The 5,146-nt window shown below is 32.9% G+C and overlaps 1 long non-coding RNA gene across 1 annotated transcript; it reads left to right on the top strand.

Annotated features, from left to right (window-relative positions):
• The first annotated feature begins 839 nt into the window (after nucleotides 1-839).
• Nucleotides 840-4,473, top strand: LOC106691722 (uncharacterized). Its single transcript, XR_010844991.1, has 3 exons — nucleotides 840-878; nucleotides 1,513-1,657; nucleotides 4,227-4,473. It is a non-coding gene; the product is annotated as an uncharacterized lncRNA (long non-coding RNA).
• The last annotated feature ends 673 nt before the right edge of the window (nucleotides 4,474-5,146 follow it).

Here is a 5,146-nt window from a genome sequence, read left to right as displayed (position 1 = left end):
GGTCATCAGGGCGAGCCTCATAGCTTGGTGCACCTCTAGCACCCACGTAGTTGTGAGCCCGCTCCTCGCGGGAGTGGAGAAGCAGGGTCTAAGCCACTCCCTCCTGTCTTTATCCTCCTTTGGAGCCTCTATTGGGATTTTGTCCCAAAGATATCTCTCCAGGGTACTCCCGTCCCAAATATTGGGGACTCCTTTTACTTCCAAGCGAGGTCTGCGTGCTACAGTAACGGGGATTAACGGATCAATCCCGGTGACAATTGAAGGGCTCATGTGATCGGTTATCACTGAGGATTCACTCTTTTAACTCTACTTGAGATAGTTCCGTAGAATCTTTTTGCTCAATCTCTTTTTATTTTATAATTAACATTCTTACATATTACATATTAACATATATACATATGTACAAGAGATCGTATTTTTATAATGATAAACTTATATAGAATTATACAGCTTCTTAGACGCTTGTAGTGCTGGCCACTGGCGGGTTATAGCGGCACTTCGTGCTCGCTGACTGCTACAAGTCGTTTATATTCTTTCAAATATCAATATCATGCACCATTTACCAAGCGTTAGCAAAGATAATGACAATTTTGTTTTTAATTATCCCTCTACTGCAAACAAAATTAACTACTTAATTTTAATCATGCTAGAACTTCATTGTTTTCAACCTTAAAATTACTTCGTTTTCTGCCTTAAAAATAAATATTTAAGTAGTCTGTACGGTATTAGACATACAATAATTTTGGAACTGGAATTTGAAACTTAAAATCTAATTAATAAAATCTTCACTAATTTTTTTCTCTAGTTTATATAACATGCTGTTTTTTTTTTTGTTTTCAGAAACACGAGCGCAGGAGACTGAGAATCACAAAAAAATTGTAAGTAATATGAATCCGAATTTCATTATTAGTCATTCTTTTACCATCCTAATTCGATGGAATAATTTCAGGATAAAGGGAATTTCGTTTTCTCAGCCGAAATTAATTTTTTGTTTGATTCCTCATTTTTAGATAATTGCGGGCTTACAGGCAAATTAACATTCTATCTTTGTGATGAACTTATTCGTATCTCGGAACATCTTCTTCGGCTAGATCCGCAGTTCATCTCTGGTAACTGAACATTACTCTCCAACCACTCCATGCCTACAAGCTGCGGTAAAATAACTTAAAAGCATGCGTCACCTTTACCAAAAGTAATATTTATTTTTCCCTTCAAAACTCCCTCCACCATAAGAAGAACTTTATAGGGTTAGAGGTGGAGCCTTATAGAGGATTATTTAGAGGTAACCACTATATTCTAACCATGGTTGGGGATCAAGTCTCCATTTCCTGGGACTGCCACAGAAATAAAAGTCAGCACCGCTGCTGTCACGAGGCAGTCCCTTACCTCCCTCAGCTACAAACGGCCAATGAGAATAGAATATCATCCACTAACTTAAATTTAAATTATAAAAACATTTCTTGATATTATACATCTTCGAATTGTTTGTATTGTTTGTTTTTTTCATTTCAGCCCTGAATGGTCATATTACGACAAGAAGGCATCAAAATATAAAAGCAGAGAGCTCTGTGTTCCATCACATTGGAGGACGTTAAAACTTTATTTTCCTTTGATTTCTGAACAGTACCACAAACGTGACTGGAAAGGAAGCTGCAAGGTAAATAATGAATGAGAAAATTAAAAAAAAATTATTCAGGGACAGGTCGTCACTTAAGAATAATATATTTTAGGCATTAATTTAGTCCAAGAAATAGAAACATCTTACCTTGCTAAAAGTCATTTAACTCTGATTTTTGTACATCGGTGTTGTATACATCGAATCAAATATATAGCAAAAAATCCAAGTTTTCGACTTCCAATCCCGTACACACACAACGTGGTGTGCTGAAAGCCATTTTTGAGTTTTTTCTTTTTTGGAGTCTTATTTGATTTCTTTGATAAAAATGTTTCTACTTTACGGACAGTAAAATTTACGGATGCCTTATTACCCTCCCCCCCCCTGGATTTTTTTTATTATTATCTTTATTAGAATTTACAACTGTACATAATTATACATTTAGTAAATATGATGTATGTTATTATGAAGTGATACAGGTGTGTTGAGAAACTGCCCATTAGTAGCACTCTAATGACGTTTTACATTAGCAGGTCTCGTGACCATCTTCTTTCCAGGTGCCTCGGAGGATTATCAGGAATGGAAGAGGAAGTTAGGTTAGAAAGTAGTGGGTTTGGATGGTAAGGGAGTTTATAATGGAAGGAGTGATACCTGGTTCGGGCTAGATCAGTTACATATGGGATATTAAGGTCTTTATGTATGATTTTATTTGTGACAAAGTAAGGTGTATTGAGGATATTACGAAGGATTGGATATGAGAGGAATTCGAAGGTTTAGTGGAACCCCAAAGCTCAACTCCGTATGTCCAGATTGGCCTTATTACAGTCATGTAGATCAGTCTTTTGCAATGAATTTGAAGTTTAGATCGTTTGTCCAGTAAGTACTGTAATAGTCGAAATCGTTTCCTGTCTTTTCAGTCTTGTGTCTATTTCTAACTTTCGGTTATAGCGTACAACTTTGCTTGTCATCAACGCCATTTATTTCTTATTCTTTTTTGTCTATTCGAAGATTAATTGATATAATTGTTTATGAAAATTTAGTAATAAATGTCGAGATTTTTTACATATGACGGCACACAGTGACCCAGGAGGCAAAAAATCAATTTTTAGAAACTTATGAAACTATTACGTTATGTATTTTGAATGCATTAGAGAGTTGAGTCATACAAGCCCGCGATATGAAAAAGATAGAAAGAAACCTTTTACATTGTTTATAAGATGATAAGGTTCAGAAAATGTATGTCAGTATTATTTTAATAAAATCATGCTCATAACACTTGTGTGGTAAAACAAATTCACCATTTTATTTTCTGTTTTTACAAAATGCCTGAAAAACGGTAAACACTACCATTATTTTCAGTTTTTTTGTTTATAAATAATTATTGATTCTTTAATATAGTATTCCAAAGAATTAACGTTCAAGAATGTGGGTCATTCTACGTCACCTCAACGCACTTTGAACCTTACCATCTCAAATTTCTTCTAATTTGGCACAGATGTTTTATAGGCACAAGCTTGGATACGAATAGTATACAAATGTAAATAATTATGCGTAAATTGAAAATTAATCTTGCATATGTCAAGGAGACATTATTGAGCATTTATTTATGCTTTTCAAAAAGAAAGAGTTGTATGTTCAGTATCTATTTGGAACCACCGTGCGGCGTGTGCACAGGAGACGGGAGATAAAACCTTTTTTTAATAAACATTCAACATATATAACAGAGATAGAGGTAATCCCTTATTTTCTTCCTCTATTTCTTGGACTTATTCTAAAGAAAATAAATAAATATCACTAAATTCCGGACTGTATTATCTTGCATCTAACAAACTTACTGAACACAGACTGTCATATTTTTACCTATATATGTCTGATAAGCACTGCATTATCAAATTTTTTTTTTAATTTTGTTTATTTCATATTTATTTGCAAATATATAATTTAAATAAAAAAGAGTTAAGTAACAGAAACAATATGCTTGATAATATTCAACCCTCACAGATCAAACACAAATCTCTTTTCATTGTTGTTTGTTGTTACTTTTATTTTAGTTTAATTTCTCATGCAAATGTACAAAAAAAAAATCCATTTTAATTTTTTATTATCTTGGATAATGAAGAACTTTACTTTTTCATCGTTGAATGAGATGGGATCTCCTGCAGGACATATGCTTCAGTCTGGTCATTGAATTCCATGGCAAAGGTATTCATTATTAGACTATCCATCTCCACTCCTTCCTTTCCTAACTCTAACTGATTAGTCCTACTTCGTTATCAAACCCTTCTTGACCAGTGCTCACTATTCTAAATTTGGTTCAAACCAAATTATCGGTCTTTCCATTTAGGAAATCCCTTCTTTTTCCTAACATATTTACCCATTCGGACAAGCTTTCAAAATGAAACCTACCTCCATTACACCTGTTATACAAGATGAATTTTCAATCATCCTACATTTATTTCTTTATAGAGGCGTAATTTTTTATTTTATCTTTACAAGTACTATAACTCTAGCATATTCTTTTAGCATTTTCTTCCTCTATAGCTAAAATAAAATAGAATTCGTATATTAAATAATATTTAAAAATATAATATCTGTGTAACCTTTTTTTCAGTCTCTAGGAAAGTACCTGCTTTATATCTTAGTAAATAATCAGTCCTTCGCCCTTAAACGGAAAAAAGTATGCAGCCATCTCACTACGCTTAGAGCTTTAGCGTTCAAAGCGAAAAGCAAAGTACAAATTATCATAAATATTATAACAAGGATGGTCGCCAAAAAAATAAGGTTATATTATAAAACCGAAATAAAACATCACTTTGAACTTACAAGGGGCTTCGTTAGGAGCCTGCTCCCAAGGAATCCAAGTGGTAAGTTTAATAATATGATTACTTTACCGTTAGTTAAATCTTAGTCACTGCTACGAAGTTTGGCTAAGTTATCGTGTCCGAAGATACCCAAGGGATTCCAACACGTGGGAGATTCATTAATTATTGCCTGCATTACAAGGTAATCATTTTCATTGACTAGCTTTTTTTAATCTGATCTCATTGTTGAAAAATAATTTTGATAAATGAATGAATCTATTTCTTTTATTTCTATATTCTTATATAAATTATAAAAATAGTAATGGTCACGTACTCAGTAATATACTTTTATTGAACGAATCAACACAAAATATAACTTTCACTTACAATGAGTAAGAATCATGATCTCTGACCTACTTAAACTAAAGAAAACAAAAAACTAAGATTATTATATAAAATAAAATTAGCTTGGTCAATAAGCACTAAAACATAACATTATATTACAACTAACCATCTATAATTATGTCAGCTGTTCAGATGCTACCTTCATTCCTTGGCCTCTACATCGTAACAGAGAAGAGAAAAACTTTATTAAAAAAAAATTGTGCTGCCCAACTGTATTGGGTACATAATACACAGCATAATTCTTTAATTTAGTCAAAGCTTTTTTTTCTTATAAAATGTAGGCATAGCAAACTTATTATCTACAACGGCGATACACGATTAAGTT

Source organism: Halyomorpha halys, unplaced genomic scaffold (assembly GCF_000696795.3).
Source record: "Halyomorpha halys isolate HHAL.00 unplaced genomic scaffold, Hhal_1.1 Scaffold2826.1, whole genome shotgun sequence".
Taxonomy (NCBI): domain Eukaryota; kingdom Metazoa; phylum Arthropoda; class Insecta; order Hemiptera; family Pentatomidae; genus Halyomorpha; species Halyomorpha halys.
Note: the sequence above shows the minus strand (reverse complement) of the source record. Positions and strands in the feature narration are given on the sequence as shown.